This window comes from Ornithorhynchus anatinus, chromosome 1 (genome assembly GCF_004115215.2).
Source record: "Ornithorhynchus anatinus isolate Pmale09 chromosome 1, mOrnAna1.pri.v4, whole genome shotgun sequence".
Taxonomy (NCBI): Eukaryota; Metazoa; Chordata; class Mammalia; order Monotremata; family Ornithorhynchidae; genus Ornithorhynchus; species Ornithorhynchus anatinus.
The window spans coordinates 49,100,522-49,118,919 of NC_041728.1; the positions used below are offsets into that span (position 1 = coordinate 49,100,522).

At 40.7% G+C, this 18,398-nt stretch overlaps 1 pseudogene; it reads left to right on the forward strand.

Annotated features, from left to right (window-relative positions):
- The window catches only part of LOC100074784, a 53,986-nt pseudogene extending 47,079 nt beyond the window's left edge, over window positions 1–6,907 (forward strand).
- Window positions 6,908–18,398: the final 11,491 nt, after the last annotated feature.

Below are 18,398 nucleotides of genomic sequence, written 5' to 3' on the forward strand. Positions count from 1 at the left end.
GGTCACATGAGAGACTCTGCAAATGGTTCAGCCGTGGGGCCCTAACTTTGATTCGTTCGGTCATGCCTGTGACTCCACCAGTATTTGTGGCATCTTCATTGAACAGGTGACTAGCTCCATAAGGAATCATGCCTAATGGTACCTCCTACTGAAAAATTCAATTAACTGTTTATCTTTGGAGTCAGGGACATTGAAGCTGAAGAGATGATTTTGAGTCTGAAAGACAAATCTTGAAGTATGTGAAATGGTCCTATCTGCTCAACACGTTTTCAGAGAACCGATTAAGAGAGTAAGGGTTCAGATTGAAGCAAGAGAAAATCATATTAGACTCTAGAATGTATTTCTGGACATTGAAAAGATGGTTAAACTGAGGATGGATATGCCAGAATGGTGAAGAGCTTGAATTCTGTTTCCTTTTAAAGTAGTGGGTTGCAGCTCTGCTGTTAAATTTATTGATTTTGCTTGTCGTTAGGCTTTTTTTTTTTTTTTGCTTATCTTGTCTCCTCCTTATCTTTGAGATTTGTAAAGACCCTATGGGACAGGAACAGAGTGGGATTTATTTTCCTCGATCCTTTCTTCAAGTAAATACTGAACAAATGCAATCACTGTATTTAATGCTTATGTTCTCAATAATGTTACTTTTAATAATAATGATAACAGTGTTGATAAATACTGCCACACTTTCAAAAAAAGTTGGAGAATATCAATCTTGGAGCTCTCTTTAGGTACAGCAAATAGCCAGTGCTCCCAGGTGGTTTCAGTACAGACCTGCTCAGAGGATTAAAGCTATAGGCCATGGATTCTTGAGGCCCCTTCCAATTATGGTTCAATAATTCTAAGATACTGGGCATTTCCTTTTCTTCTTCCAGATGTCTGACTACTCCGATAAGGGTTGTTCCTTTGAATATATCTGCCACATTTTTAACATTGTAACTATAAATTGAGAAGGTGTCTAGTTTCAAAACCTCTTGTAACCTAGACAGGAAATCATTTATTTAAGGAGTTCCCAACAAGTAATAACATGATGAAATAACGAAATTATACTAAGCCTGGGCTGGGGGTACCATGCAGAAGCTAAGGGGTCACATTGTGGGACCATGCTATGACTGAGACTGGAGTAGGGTGAGGTTTCAGACCTACAAAAACATTGGGGATTTTCTTTTTTCAGCCCTTTGGGATTGCCTGGACTCCCTCACCCCCAGGAAGGATTGTTATTAGTATTAATAATAATAATAATGATAGGAGTATTTGTTAAGCACTTACTATGTGTCAGACATTATACCAAAAGTTGGGGTAGGTGGAGCAAATCAGGTTGGACACAGTCCCTGTCCCACATGGGGCTCACATTCTTAATCCCCATTTGGCAGATGAGGTAACTGAGGCACAGAGAAATGTAGCAACTTGCCCAAGGTCAAATGGTAGAAAAGTGCAGCAGGTATGGTGTAGTGAATAATAATAATAATGTTGGTATTTGTTAAGCGCTTACTATGTGCCGAGCACTGTTCTAAGCGCTGGGATAGACATAGGGGAATCAGGTTGTCCCACGTGGGGCTCACAGTCCGAATCCCCATTTTACAGATGAGGGAACTGAGGCACAGAGAAGTTAAGTGACTTGCCCACAGTCACCCAGCCGACAAGTGGCAGAGCTGGGATTCGAACTCATGAGCCCTGACTCCAAAGCCCGTGCTCTTTCCACTGAGCCACGCTGCTTCCCTAACTACACCATGTTGTAGTGGATACAACATGGGCCTGGGAGTCAGAAGGTCATGGGTTCTAATCCCAGATCCACAACTTGTATGCTGTGTGGCATTGGGCAAATCACTTCACTTTTCTGTGCCTCAGTTACTTCATCTGTAAAATGGAGATTAGGACTGTGAACCCTCTGTGGGACAGGGATTATATCCAGCCCAATTTGTTTGTAAACACCCCAGCGCTTAGTACAGTCCCTGGCACATAGTAAGAATTTAACAAATACCATAATTATCATTAAGTGGCAGAGCCAGGACTAGTGCCCAGGTCCTTTTGACTCCTGGGTTCGTGCTCTACCCACTAGGTGAGTGGTTCCTCCTCTACATAGTAATCATAGACTGTTTGTTCCTATGTGGTATAGCACCTATCAGCTTCTTCTTCCCAAGACTCTCCAGTTCTCAGGGGAGGTCTGCAGCTGGCCGAGGAGGGGAGGGAAGTGGAGGAGGGAGGGAGGGGAGGCTGAGCCCTGGGAATCACAAGCCAAATTAGTTCAGCTGCCATTCCCTCTTCCTCTGCCTGACACAGGCCTGGAACGAGGACTACCCATAAGTAGGGGCCCTCAGGGCACTAGGGGTCCCTCCTCAGCTGAGTTTCCTGTTGTCTGACATTCCCCCACCTCCCAGGAAGTAGAGTTTGAGGCTCATTCCTCCCTGCTCTCCCTTCCCCAAACCACATTAATAATGGTGATATTTATTATGCTTTCTATGTGCAAAGCACTGTTCTAAGCGCTGGGGGGATACAATGTGATCACGTTGTCCCACGTGGAGCTCACAGTTTTTAATCCCCATCTTACAGATGAGGTAACTGAGGCAAAGAGAAATTAAATGATTTGCCCACAGTCACACAGCTGACAAGTGGCAGAGCTGGGATTAGAACCCATGACCTCTGACTCCCAAGTCCAGGCTCTTTCCACTGAGCCACGCTCCTTCTCTAATTTAATATTCTCTAATATTCTCTAATATTACCAACGTCTGACCCAGAAGAAAGGGAAAGCTGACTCCACCAGCAGAAGACAGAACTAGACAAACTTCTATCACTGATTCTATACATAAAGGAACCTGTTTCATACCTGTTTTCAGAACAATTAGCAATGACACATATTTTCAATATGTTTATACTTATTTAGTATTTGTACTGCTATTGTTACTGCTATCAGTATCTGAGTGACTGGAATCTAAAAATACTTTAAAATTATATTTCTGGCAGGAAAAAGCAATTAAATCTATGTGGGAAATTGACCAAGGGATGTTAGGGGAAGGGGTTGTCATGAAAAGGGGGTGTTATAGTCTCGACGGCATAACACTGGGAGAAGAGAATGGGGAGGAGTTAATGATGAACTTGCTCTGTACTGAGCACTGTACTCTGACATGATCAGAGCAGGATCGCAGAGCTCACCCATTGGGAGACATGAAATCAGAGTCTCCTCAGGGATTCATTTGTCCCTTGAGCTGGTGCTTCTTTGTACAGACTCCCAGCATGCCTTAACTGTCATCACCATTCTCTCCCTTGCAGGGAGCATTGCCCCAGTTGGCCCAAGAAGTCAAAGTTCTGCAATCCAGCAGTGTCACAAGTCTTTATCTCCCAACATGCCCTACCGCACTCCACTGTTCAGACCAACTCCTTCCTTCCATCAGCCCTCCATGCCCAAAGGCAACAAAATGGATGTGATGCACTTATTTAAGAGCCCTGAATATTCTCAATCAATAAGTGGAATTTATTTGTATCTTACTGTGTGCAGAGCCCTATATTAAGCACTCGGGAGAGTACCACAGAGTTGGTGATACATGATCCCTACCCTAAAGGATTTTACAGTATAGTGGGGAATCTACTGACTTACAATCTCTCCCACTACAAATCAAACAGTGAGTTTCACAGGTTAGAGTGAACCTCGAGTGGTCACTTAGACCATCCCTTTGCTTCCAGGCAGAGCTGTTAGGGTTACTATTTAAAATAACATAATTTAGGAATAGTCTATTTTTCACACCTATGAAACAACTTTTAGGTCCAGTGAGGTCTCCCACACTGGTCCATCAACAATCTACCGACTCATATCTTAAGGATGGATACAGTAATGACTTAGTACCTCAATGTCTCAGAGTGACAGTAGTTAACAAAGTCTCTGAATTAGAAATAAAAGTTGTCCCTTTTTGAGAGGGGCCGTCTATTGAGAGACTTCTTTTGCCCATAGAAGGTTCAGCTTGGCCACTCCTGCATTGGATTGCTCTTCTCAGTCATATTCATACCCATAGGTAAACTTTGGCTTTGGATTCAAAGAGCAACTGTTTCAAGAGAGATGACATTTTGGGGTCTGTATGTATCTGTCTGTAAAATGGAGAAATGTATTTCCCCTGCCACCTCAGTCCCTCCACATAACGACAGTGAAATGACAAATAAGGTCACATCTGCGAAAGATTTCTGAGCTCCTCAAAAGTCAGGGGTATATGAAAACAAAGCATTGTACTCAATTTTCCCATATGGAAAAGTAGCAAGGCCTAGTAGAAAGAGTTGGGCATGAGAGTCAGAGGACCCAGGTTCTAATCTTGGCTCCATCACTTTTTTATGGTATTTGTTAAGCACTTACTATGTGCCAGGCACTGTTCTATGCACTGGAGCAGACACAAGGTAATCAGGTTGGACACAGTCCATGATCCACATGGAGCTCACAGTGTTAATTCACATTTTACAGATGAGATAACTGAGGCACAGAGAAGTGAAGTGACTTGCCCAAGGTCACACAGCAGACAAGTGGCAGAGTCAGTAATGGAACTCAGGTCCTTCTGACTCCCAGGCCTGTTGTCTATCCATTAGGCCATGCTGATTCTATAAGTGACTTGCTTGCTGTGTGTCCTTGGTCAAGCTACTTAACTTCCCTTTGTCTCAGTTTTATCATCTGTAAAATGGGAATTAAATGGGTTTGACTTTAGACTATGAGCCTCATGTGGTACAGAGACTATATCTGATGTGATTGTATTAAATATATGTGTACATATGTGTGTGTGTATGTGTGTTTGTATGTTTAAGGATGCATAATTGAAATGGAATAAAAGTTTAGGAAGTAAAGAGATTGTAAAGCCACATGTGGAGCTACAAGATATCCTAGTGTATGACTCCTTTATTTCACCTAACCCCATTTTTTTTTTTATTCAGACCCTTCAAAGCAATTGTAGTGAATTCAACAGTCAAGTCTTTTCAATCTGAGTGAAAAGAAATTCTGGTGGTTGTGAAGCTGTTCCTCAGTCAAGTGACTCTTTACCACACTGGAGATCATTGTAATGGAGTTCTTCTACTTACAAACAACTATGAACTGCACTTATACATAGGCAGCATTTAATGGTAAATTACAGTGAAATCCCACATAAACACAAAATTGCGTTAACTGATGAACTGAGAATTACTGCTCAATGCATTACTCTAAGAGGTGAAAGATCCAGCCCAAGCAGCCTATACCCTATAAAAGCTATTACCAGCATTTATAGATGCTAAGCTCCTCCTACTCCAGGTTTTCTAATAATGACAGTTTTCCCCTTCCCTGTTTAACAGTATCTCAAAGGGAAACATTTTATGAAAAAACTTTTAGGGGAATGAAAGGACTGCAATTTTGTCAGAGTATCAGTTAGATTTTTACTTTTTTTCCTCTAGAATTAAATTCACCCCAGACCTTTCTTTGAAGTACTAAAGTATTGCTTTTAATTTTATGGCAATTTAATTAAATTTATATCAGTTAATTAAAATGAATCTGAATGGGTCAGTAACTGGAGTATTAAGCTTAATGGTCTACAGCTGGTATTCACTGTCAGGCAGCATGGTAAAAGAGGATTTTCTCCCTGTGTTTGTGACTCCTGGGAAGTTGTCAGGCTATATCCAGGAAAAATTTTAGCAGTGGCAGAAATATATAAATATTTGTTTGGGCATAGTTGTCTCAATTCTAATGTTCTGAGAATAATAAAGGCTAAGATTTAATTAAGTTGGTGGGCTTTACCAACAATGAGTGGCTGAAATTTTTTTCCTTTGTGGTTCCTTACAAGCAACTCCACTGATTCAGACTCTTCTGAAGGATAAGTCACACTGGTTGGCAGTACATGTAAACCCCAGGGTAGTAGTCAAATGATAAATTAAAGGGGAATAGTAAAAATGATTTTGAACTATGGTGGAAAGAAAGCTCACACCTGCTCAGTCTTCCTTTTCCATGCATGATCAATACAAAGCTAAACTTGTATAAATCAAATCTGTTAAACTCCTTCTGAATATCTCTCCAATCACTGCCACTCTATTTAATAGACAAGAGTGACACCATAATTGAGTGGCTTTTAATTTCTTTTAGCTGCTTGGAGGCCGGTTACTTAACAACGGAAAATAATTATACTCCTTTTGGAAGGGGATGCAATGATTGACTATTGTGGTATTGAATTAATAAAAATAATAATAATGAAAAACACAAGCCACTGAATTGGAATAGTTAAAGAGAAAAGAAGGCACTGTGTTTGCCTATTCAAATTACCCACATAATCTTGTTTTACCTGATGATAAATTCAGTGTGGGCAGATAACATGTCTACTATCTGTTATATTGTACTCTCCCAAGGACTTAGAACAGTTCTCTGTGCACAATAAAGGGTTCAATAGATACAACTGATTGATTAGTTGATGGCAAAACTACAAGGTCTGAAATTCAAACATTTGGGATAAAGAGACGATAAAATGTCATCCATTTTTAGATTATATTTTATGGGCACCTTGACAATTTAATTATAATAGAGTACAATTTCAAAATACACAGAACTTTCTTTGGCTCAGTTTCCTTACTCTATCCTGAACCAGAATCTTACATGGAATGGAGTCTGGGGTATTCATTCTTTTAAGCCATTAGTGTTCCAGAGTAAATTCCTAAGTGACCTTGGGGAGAACTTGAAGACCTGATGCCACCCTCAAAGTGACTTCCTAGGGAAGAACTGAATGAAGTAAATGCTGTAAGAATAGGACCCCAGGACAAGTCTCTCAGTCCTGAATTTGATCTTGAGAACTTATGTCTATGGGTGTACAGATCTCAGAGGTCTGTTGTGGTTATTGATAACAGGACTGGATTGGCCCAGTGGAATGACAGGAAAAATCCATCCCAATGGGTGGGCATAACCTGTATAAGCCAGTGTGGACCATGTTGACCACATCTGGCTCTGACAACAAGCAATTTGGTTCTAGGAAATTGGACTGACCATGCAGTCAGTGGTTGGAGTGGCACAGTAGAAGTAATGGAGGAGCTCTGTTTCACAAACTCTTCTCCCTTATTAGTATTTCCTGGTAAGAATTTCAGAATCAGACCAACTTGGGTTATTGTGTGGATTCTTGGAGACTGGAGATTCTAGTGGAGGAGATTGGAAGGTAGGTGGAAGAGGAGAGATTCTGGAAAGGAATGGGGAGAATGAGAAAAGAGATGTTACAGCCTTCTTACTGGTCTCCATGCCTCTAGCCTCTCCTATCTTCAATTTATCCAGCATTCCTGTGCTCGGGTTATTTTCCTAAAAAAATGTTCAAAAATGCATTACTCTACTCCTCAAAGGTCTTCGATGACCATCCATTTCTCTCTGCATGAAGCACACTCTTGACTGCTCATGTCATGGCTATCCATCAACTCTGTCTCATTTATACATACCTGCACTCTTTATCTGTTAGAGAATTTATCACTCTCCACTCCTCCCAAACTAACCTTCCTATTATGCATGGTATTTATTATGTGCTTACTGTGTGCAGACCACTGTTTTAGGTTCATGGGAGAGTACAGTGCAACAGAGGTAGTAGACATGTTCCCTGTCCACAGCCTAAAGGGAGGAGACTCTTCCCAGCTCCAACTCACTGCTCGCACCATTTCCAGGGTCTCCCCTTTAAAATCCACCAAACCAAACCTCTTCTAATCTTCAAATCCCTCCTGAAATCCACTTCCAACTTGCCATTTCCCCAGATCAGGTGATCCCAAAAGCAGCTCTTGGCACATATGTCTATATCGGTACATAGATGTCATTTATTTAATCATTTTTTATTTGATTATTCATTTTTCCATACTTCTAGTGGAAAATTATGTTTCCTCTTGCCCCATAGTATGTACCTGCCTCCTCCCCATTTACATTCTAAGCTCCTAGAATAAGGATCATGTCTCTACTTTTATTGTACATTTTCAAGTACTTAGTGTAGTACTCTGCACATCATAGACCCCCAGTAAATGCTAATGAATAAACAAAAGAAGAAATATACTAAGGGGTGGCTCACCCTGTGTACCACAACTAGGCCATAACTCCTGCAACGATTATGGAGATCAGATGCGATGATTAAGTTGAAAATAGGACATTCTTTGTTTCTAAAACCAATGAGGTTTGTGGATGCATGCTTCTTTAAAAATACTTATTCCCCCAAAGATCCTAGAAATAGAGGGAGGATGACAGGAGGAAATTAATCATTGACTGACAAGGGGTTCAATTTGAATAGAAAATGAAATCTTCGCTCTCTTCATGAAATTCTCAGTTTAAAACCAAGTTTGAATTAAGGGGGTAAAGACGCATCTTAGAATGAATATTTGAGCTAATCAAGATCTCTAAAGGCAGTAAAATGATCAAACAAGGCACTGAGAAAGAAATCAGGTACATGAACCTTAATTTTTGCTTCCAACCCAGGACCCTTTATTTAAAGTGGATGTCCTCATTCCATCTATCTGTAAAAAAATAAATACATTCTCAATTTCTGTCCCATACAACACTCCCAGTTTTATAAGGAGATAAATGAGATAACACATCTAAAGGTGTCTAGGCTCTTGGAAGAATGTAGACTGTAAGCTCCTTATGGGCAGGGATTGCAGCTACCAACTCTGTTGTAGTGTACTTTTCCAAGTGCTAAGTACAGTGCTCTACACACAGTAAGTGCTCAAGAAATACCACTGATTGAATTATGCTTTATGCCATGCAGTCTAATGGAAAGAGCTCGGGCCTGAGAGTCAGAGGACTTAGGTTCTAATCCCATCTCTGCCTTTTATCTGCTGGGTGACCTTGGGAAAATCACTTAACTTCTCTGTGTCTCAGTTACCTCATCTGTATAAAAAAATACTGTGGTATTTGTTAAGCGCTTACTATGTGCAAAGCACTGTTCTAAGCGCTGGGGGATACAAGGTGATCAGGGTGTCCCACGTGGGGCTCACAGTTTTAATCCCTATTTGATAGATGAGAATTAAGACTGTGACTCTATGTGGGCCAGGTCCTGGGTTCAGCCTGATTATTTTGTATTTACCCCAGCACTTAGTTCAGTGCCTGGCATATAGTAAGTGCTTAACAAATGTCACTATTATTGACTTTTTTTTAATATCTAATTCACAGCCCAGAAACAAGCAGCAGCCAAAGCCTCTATTAAAATCCAATTTTGGGGAGGTTCCCAGTGCAATTTTGCAGATTGAAGAATCCTGGAATATAATTTGCTTCAGATGTGCTTTCAAAGTTAGAGAGGGCTTATCTGAATTAGAACCAAATTCCGAAGCTATAGAAGTTTGCTCATCACTGTCATGGTTGGTTTTTTTGTTTTGTTTTGTTTTTGTTTTTCACTATCTTCTAACAGAAAATACTTGGTTCTATGACAATTACTTCAGGATCTACAAAGTGTAATTACAGAGCAATCAGTAGGAGCCCATAATTAGAACACTGTTTACCAGCAACCTATTGAGTTACCATGTTATTAAACAGTCATTACATGGTATTTGTGCCCTGTCACACTGAGTGTTACTGGCATCTCCCCAATGGTTAAAACAGTAGTATTTTTTTGTTTCCTTGCAATGTATTCAACCCCTTCAAAGTGACTAATTCCAACTAAACTCAAGTTCTTTTCTTCCCCCCTCCCAGTCTGCTCACAGTGTTTTAGCTTTTTTTTTTTACACCAAAAAAGCAGATTTCATAACCCACATTTATTAAATCTTTGCTAGAGGTTGGGCCAAAAGTTCCTATGGAAATGGCAAGTTGTTTAGGGAATAGCATTCCACATTTTTAATCATTCTCACCTTAAATATTTACTGATGCATCGTGTTATGTTAGATACTAGTCAAACTATCCGAGAGGGTGCATCCCTACTTTTGTGAGTATATACCTCCTTCACCTTATCTTTTCCTTATTTTAGGAAGGAAACATAACATTTCAAACTAAATCAATCTCTGATACCCTTCATACTCATTTCTGTAAAGATCTGGAAAGAGCAAATGAAATATGCAGCACTAATTTGACTCCCTGTAGTCCAAAGTAAAGTGCAGTTCCAAATCCATTTAGTTTGAGTCTAGATTGGCTCCATCTTGGATAGAGTCCTGAGGGATGAATAGATGTAAAAGAGAACGTCACCCCACAGTTTCTCTAAACAGCTTACTGCAACTCTCAGACAGAACTCTAGGACACATAAGATCATTGATCTGACCCAATCTTGGCATTTTTTTTTAATTAATCATATTGCTTCTATGTCCTCTCCAGCCCCACGGATCCTGAGACAGTAAGACACCAGGTTCTCCTTGGGATTCATATTGGCTTTCCGTTGGCTTGGGTGGCTCTAGAGAACCACGGACTGTAACAGATTATGGTTCCTTGAAAAGGCAGCCTGAGCCCCTTGGGAGAGAGAGGAAGAACTGATCTACCTGCCCAGAATCCTTGGAAATGGACCTACTGAACCTGGTCCAGCTCCATAAGATACTCTGTGCATGGAAGACCCATGGACCCCTCTATCCCCAGGGAAGTACCTGGATGAACAAATCCCAACCCCTAACCCAGATGGATCAGGTGAAACCAGACTAACCTAGAGATCAAGAAAGTGAGGTACAGCTCTTGAGTGGTTTCAGATTCCCTCTTGAGTGAGTCTTTCCCCTGCAGACTGTAAGCTCAATGAGGGAAGGGAATGTGTCTACCACCCCTGTTTTATTGGACTGTCCTAAGCACTGAGTACAGTGGTCTGCACCCAGTAAATGCTCAGAAAATAAACTGACTGATTGATAAGACAGACAACGTATTTTTGAGGTAGGGTTCCCTAATGTCAGCTCTTCAATAAGGGCTCCAACAAGCTCATTTAGGAGTTCTGCCATGTACAGTTCCTGACCAGTTCAAAACTGAAGAATATGCCTTTGTGAGTGGAATTTCTGTACCCACTGGGTGACCAATCTATATCCAAACTATGTAGCATTTGCTCAGGCAAATGACTGAGTTCAGAAAATTGTATGCATGAAATTGTATGCATGAAATTGCAGAACATTTCAGGGAGTAAAACTGCAAACAGTAACACCCAAACTGACACCATTTCATCATTCTGCCCTGTTTTTGCAATGCTTCCTGGAAAGAAAAAAAATGGCTGGGAATGTAGTTTTCCCATATTTTGGAAAAGTCCTACATGAGGGTTACCTTGCTTTTTTGATGAAGGTGGAAACACCTTTTGACCACTTAGGAAAAACCATGCTTATAAACTACTTGCATAGAAAAGCATTCATTACCCGCCAGTATCTGAAGAATAATAAATAGGGTGTTTAGAGGGAAAAATGTGTTTCATATTGAAATTGACGTGAGCTGACAGTAAACAACATAGGCTTCTCTGTTTTTGCTCTAGTCTTTCCCTTCAGACGAAAGTGAAGGAGGAAAGGTTCACATGGAAATCTAAAGTAAAGGGTTTTTTTATTAAAAGTTCAGATTTGAATATCAGAGTGAGATAGATGGCTTCTTTCTCTCTGCACTATTGATTAATGGATTGGACTAAATGGTGTGGCATACCCTTTAAATGGAATTTACAAGTAATATATTGTAAAGGCTTTGAATTATTAATGGTTTTGGTACATGGTATTTTTGTCTTTGTATTTTGTGCTTTGCTCTTTAATTATTTATGCTTTGCTGGGGAAAGAGGAGGAAAGGGTTTCCCTTTGCTTCTTCCTCAGCTTTTGCACAAGTGATTCCACCCGTTTTTCCTAAGGTTATTCTCATTATTCATATTATGTGTTTAGACTGACATTTTTTTATGACTACATGCCAAGAGTAGAAAGGGGGGTTAAGGGGAATGATTTTAAGACTCTCCCAGGACAAGCTCCATGTCTTCCAGATGACTAATAGCTGGGTGAAAATAGAAGACTGCCACAGAACTAATCCCCTCATTATTAAATGTTATTTAGTAGTGTAAATAAAGAATGTAATAGAACAAACTCTTATAAAAGGATTTCCCTCCCATTTCTTAAACTTCTCTGGGTTCCTGTTGTTTGGAGCATCATACATTGCTTCATTTTAGGTAAATGATGGGTTATCTCATCCCTGTGCACACCCACACATCAGAGTTGAAGTTTTCAGAGTCCTTGATTTTAAGGGATTATTATTGTGGGAAAGTCCGCCCAAAGCCAAATAAATATTCATTTTCAATCTCCTTCTCTCATTTTCTTTCTCTCTCTCTCTCTCTCTCTGAGGACCAGAATTCCAATCTTGACTCTGCCACTTGCCTGCTGTGTGATCTTGGGCAAGTCCCTTAGTCATTCTCTACCTCAGTTTCCTCATCTATTAAATGGGGATGACATTCCTGTTCTCCCTCATGCTTAAACTGTGAGTCCCATTTGGGACAAGGACTGCACCTGACCTGAGTAACGAATATCTGCTCCAGTGCTTGTTACAGTGGTTCATCCATAGTAAGCATTTAACAAATACCACAGTTAAGATTACTATTGTACAAAACTCTCTCCCACCTACCTGCCCATTCCAGGAGCATACACAGAGAGTGTCAGGCAGGACTCCACACCTTTAGTTTATTCTCCATGAATAAAATGCAAGGAATAATTCACCACAAATCAAACAGCTGCAGGGAAACAATCTGTATAGGAGTAGTTTTTTTGAGGGAGAGAAGCTTTGGCACATCATATCTTCATCAGTGTCCTCCCTCTCTCACCAGACATTTCACAGACCTTTCCTTTCCTTGTGTCATTACAGCCAGACTCCTACTCTCTTCTCAAGCTGCCCCAGAGATCCTGAATACCTCCCCTACAATCACCAACCCTTACCAATATCTCTAACTTTTCAATCAATCATTTATTGGCCACCTACTGTATGCAGAGCACTGTACTAAGTGCTTGGGAGAGTACAATACAACAGAACTAGCAGGCATGCTCCCTGCCCATATGAACTTATAGTCTAGAGGGAGTTTACAGTCTAGAGGGACTTTTATATGTGAAACACTGGTTTTGGGTTTCCAATCTCCACACATATCAAGGTAAGATGGTGTTTAACTCACTATACAGCCCCTTTCTATTCATAAAGTCATGATTAATAATTATGGCATCTATGAAGCATTTGCTATATGTTGGAGAAGATACAAGACGATAAGAATGCCTCAAAATCTAAGAGGTGGGAAGGGAAAAGGGGGACACTGTCCTCAATTTATAGATGAAGAAACTGAAGCAAAGATAAGCTAAGTGATTTGCTCAGTCACACAAGAGGAGAGCTCCATGAGGCACGATCTGAGTTTGTTTTCTGCCTAACCCCAGTGAGCAACACGTAGTTAGTGTTTAATATCAGCATGAGCTAGTGGAAAGAGCATAGGCTTAGATAACAGTGGAGCTGGGTTCTAATCTCAACTCTCCGATGTGTCAGTTGTGTGAAAAAGGCAAGTCACTTTTCTGTTTCTCAGTTACCTCATCTGTAAAATGGGGATCAAATCCTACTCCCTCCTGCTTAGATTGTGAGCCCTATGTGGGTCAGAGGCTATGTCCAACCTGATGAACTTGTACTTACCCCAGCACTTAGAAGAGAGTTTGGCACATAATAAGTGCTTAGCAATTACCAATATATATATATATATATTGGAGCTTGGACTAGACACTGTTTCCTGACTCCAAGGCCCATGATCTTTCTACTCTAAGCCATTCTGCCATTTTGCATTTAAAATCACTAATTGTTTATATGTATTGGAATTTATTTTCTGGAATTTGTTAAACACAATGTGCCTTCCCAGACTGAGTCCTCTCTTTCCCTTTGCCCCTCCTCCCCTCCCCATTGCTCCTACTCCCCTCCCTATTGACCCTACTCCCTCGCTCTGTTCTACCCCCTTCCCCTCCCCACAGCATTTGCGTTTATTTGTATATATTATTTATTACTCTATTTTATTAAAATGTATATATCTATGATTCTATTTATTTTGATGGTATTGATGCCTCATTGTTCTGTTCTGCTGTCTCCCCCATTTAGACTGTGAGCCTGTTGTTGGGCAGGGATTGTCTCTATCTGTTGCCAAATTGTACATTCCAAGCACTTTAGTACAGTGCTCTGCACACAGTAATCACTCAATAACTTTGATTGAATGAGTGAATGTGCCAAGCTCTGTATTAAGCACTGGAGTAGATACAAAATAAGCAGGTAAGACACAGTCCCTGTCCACATGGGTCTCACAGTCTAAGTAGGAGGGAGGAGAATTTAATTCCCACTTTACAGATGAGGAAACTGAAGTACAGAGAAGTTAAATGGACTTGCCAAAGGTCACATAGCAGGCAAGAGGTGGAGTCAGGTTTAGAAACCAGGTCTCCTGACTCCCAGGCCCATGCTCTTTTCATTAGGCAACAGTGCTTTGCTATTTCCTCCATTGATGGACAAGTAATATTGTTTCCTCATGTTGCTCCTTTCCTTAATGAGCAATGCAGAAGACAGGTTTGCAAATTCTGCTGTGACTTGGGGTTCTGAATCCTTAATCTCTCACTGTATGGCTGCAGTTTCTGCCTGATGTTCAAGGACAGAGGCAGGTTACAGAAGGAGCTCACAAGCCCTCCTTCTGGCCTCTTAACATATAAAGCAGTACATCAGGCCCAGCTGCCCTAGAGGAATTGGGCATCCACCAGGATAAATATCAGCATAATCTCAGATAGAATCACTACATTTCAAGGATGAACTCTTCTCACATTTGTTCTCTGGATTTCAAGGTTTTTTGTTGTGTGTTTTTTACAAGTAAAACATATTAAAAATCATTTCTCCAGAGGCATTCCTAATTGTAAGAAGCAGTGATAATTCAGCCATGGAAGCTGTGTAGGGCTAAGGTGTCATCCTGAATTAGTGAAAAGCTCAAACAATGAGACATAACAATGGACTGCTGAGAGGCTGGTGTACTGCTGGGACACCACTTCAAAAAACAAATAGCCTTTTAGGTAGCAAATAAGAGATTGTGTGCTCTCCTCCAGCTAAGGCATGACACAGATTACAATGTGACAAGGTAGGCTCAAAAACAGATACAGACCTGAATGGAACAAAGCCCACTAGTGCAACAAATAAAATGTAATAATAATAATTGTGGTATTTGATAAGCACTTACTATGTGTTAAGCATTGTTCTAATTAGTGGAGTAGGCACAAGATAGGTAGGACACGGTCCCTGTCCCATAGGAGATTCAGTCTAAATCAGAGAGAGTACAGATAATTAATCCCATTTTACGGAAGAGAAAATTGTGGCACAAAGAGGTTAAGTGACTTACTCAAGGTCATACAGCAGGCAAATGGTAGAACTGGAATTAAAACTCACATCTCTTGACTCCTGGAACTGTGCTCTTCCTTCTAGGTCATGTTGCTTTTCTACCTTTATGAGCAAGTAATGGCTCTTGTTATTTTACCCTGTTAGAACTGAACTACTTCCTTCCACATTCTCCTGCTCAAACTATTTGCAAATAATTTTGGTCTTTTTGTCTTCCCCAATAGATTTTGAGCTCCTTGAGGAGAGAGAGTAAGTGTCCTGCCTCTTAGATGCTCTACCAAACACTTAATTTCTAAACACTACACTGAATGGCCATAAATACCACTGACTTATTGGTTGTCGGTCATTCCTTGGTCATGTATTTACACTAATGAATAGGCTCTCACTCTTTGTAGCACAAATACAAAAACAAATACACACGTGCATGCATGCACACACATGCATACACATAAGCACAACCTTCTCAAGGAACAAAAACTCCTCACTATTGGTTTCAAAGCTCTCCATCACCTTGCCCCCTCCTACCTCAACTCCCTTCTCTCCTGCTACAGACCAGCCTGCACACTCCACTCCTCTGCCACTAACATCCTCACCGTGCCTTGTTCTAGACTGTCCTGACATCAACCCCTGGCCCACGTCCTACCTCTGGCCTGGAATGCCCTCCCTCCTCATATCCGCCAAACTAGTTCTCCTTCCCCTTCAAAGCCCTACTGAGAGCTCACCTTCTCCAGAAGGACTTCCCAAACTAAGCCCCCCTTTTCCTCTGCTCCTCCTCCCCTCCCCATCACTCCTACTCCCTCCCTCTGCTCTACCCCCTTTCCTGCCCCACAGCACTTGTGTATATTTGTACATATTTATTATTCTATTTATTTTATTAATGATGTGTATATATCTATAATTCTATTTATTTATTTTAATGTTATTGATGCCTCTCTACTTGTTTTGTCATCTGTCTCCCCCTTCTAGACTGTGAGCCAGTTGTTTGGTAGGGAATGTCTCTATCTGTTGCTGAATTGTACTTTCCAAGCACTTAGTACAGTGCTCTGCACACAGTAAGCACTCAATAAATGTGACTGAATGAATGAATTTACAGATAAAACTCTAATTGTACATCATTTCTACTCCCAGCTCTGCCATTTGTCTACTGTGTGACCTTGGGCAAGTCATTTAACTTATTTGTGGCTCAGTTATCTCATTTGTGAAATGGAGATTTAGACTGTAAGCCCCATGTGGGACATGGGCTCTGTCAACCTAATTAGCTTGTATTTTACTCTAGCATTTAGTTCAGTGCCATCCATAGAAAAAGTGTTTAACTAATATCATAAAAAAACCCTGAACCTGCACATGCTTGAAAATATGAACATTTTAGTCTCCCAATTATTGAATCACTGAGGCCAAATGTAAAGTGGGTTCCTCTAAGTCCATTAAAACAATTACACTGAGTTCCTGAGTTCTTGTACCAAAATCCCAGAAGACAAGCTACTGCCAGGGAGCTGCTGGGATAAGGAACCAACAATATTTTACTAGAAATCTTTTTAAGATGCCATTTTCAGCTTCATTTAAGAACTCCAAATAAACATCCAATTGTTTGGTAAGTGAAAGGCCCAACACCACTCCATAAAAATATGAACAAAAGGAGATAAAATATGTTGGGTCCAAAATAAATAAATAAAAATTACCTAACAACCCCCAAAATTTTCTGCATTGGCTGTTCTAATCAAAGTTCTCTTTTATTGACTTTGAAATGCTGCAGTTCTCTCCTCAGAAAAGTAGAAGGTCAACTGCATCTGCATTTAAATAGGAGGCAGTTGGCAGTGCTAATACCAGGGCTGCTGCTCCTAATTAAGGATTATTACGGAGACAATATTGACATTTAATGACTTTAAAAACTATTAAGGCCTCTTTTTATCTGTTGTTTACTTTGAAGGAGTAAAAAAAATCTACTGACTGACTACAAGAGAAACCTGTATGTTATACAAAACTCACTTGGCTGAGGAAAAAGGGATAATACTAGTTAAAAAATGTTTAATATCATTTTTAAAAAAACCCTAAACCTGCACATCTTTATTTGCTGTTGCCTCTTACCTTCTACCCAACAATAGTAAATGTGGCATTTGACTTCGTTCCCTGAAGTGGGGATGGAAGGGAATTGTTGGGGAATGAAATGGTCATCACTGAGGTGCCTCTGGTTGTGAGAGGGGAGGGATGAGGGTTGGGGGGAGAGGGGGAGTTTTGCTTTCATGGTGACCAGCTCTCCACAATGAAGGTAGAAAAATGGATTGAGAGAACAGCACCAAGGATGCTTCGAGACCCTGCAGGGGGCTACTGTCTGACTCCAGATGGAAACGGATAAAAAGCATTGCTGAAATGTAGGTGAAACTGACCACTTAAAGGCTGACCTGCAGCCTAACCATGAAGACTGAACATGTGCAGGGACCACGACAGTGATTTTATTTGTAAAAGAGACTCACTTTAATGGTCATGCCTAAAGTAGGTAAAATATGAGTGTGTGCTAATCCTGAATGGTAGACTGTGTGGGCAGAAACTGAAGTGACCAAAGATGTTTGCTGCTCACATGAACTGTGGATGATACAACTGTGAGCCCGGTGGGAAGGATGACAGTCTAATGGTAGAGAAAGCTTTCTGTCTTGGGAAACTCATCTCTGTACCAGTAAAAACGGTTTTCTGCTGTTGAATAACTGAAGGACATGAACTAATACGTTAATTTGCTCAGGGCCAATACCAACAACACTAAGACCTCATTTCCTCTTCTGCCAATCCCTACCATGTCACCATTCCACTTGGATTTGCATGCCATATTCACCCCTCCCTCAGCACTTACGCATATAGCTGTAATTCATTCATTTATATTAATGTCTGTCTTCCCGTCTAGATTGTAAGCTCGTTGTCTATCAACTCTATTATATTGCACTCTCCCAAGTGCTTAGTACAGTGCTCTATACAGAATAATTGCTCAATAAAAATGACTGATTGACTGATTGATGCCCGAAACCTGAGTGGTGGGCAGGTCTTGCTCTAGCACTGCAGAAAGGCTGTTAGGCTAAAGTAGAGGCCACAGAATCATACAACTAGAAGGGACTTTGAGAGACCATCTTGTCCAGTCCCCAGCCTCCAAGGAGCTAAGAAACGAAATCACCCAGTGATTCTTCCTTTGGACCTG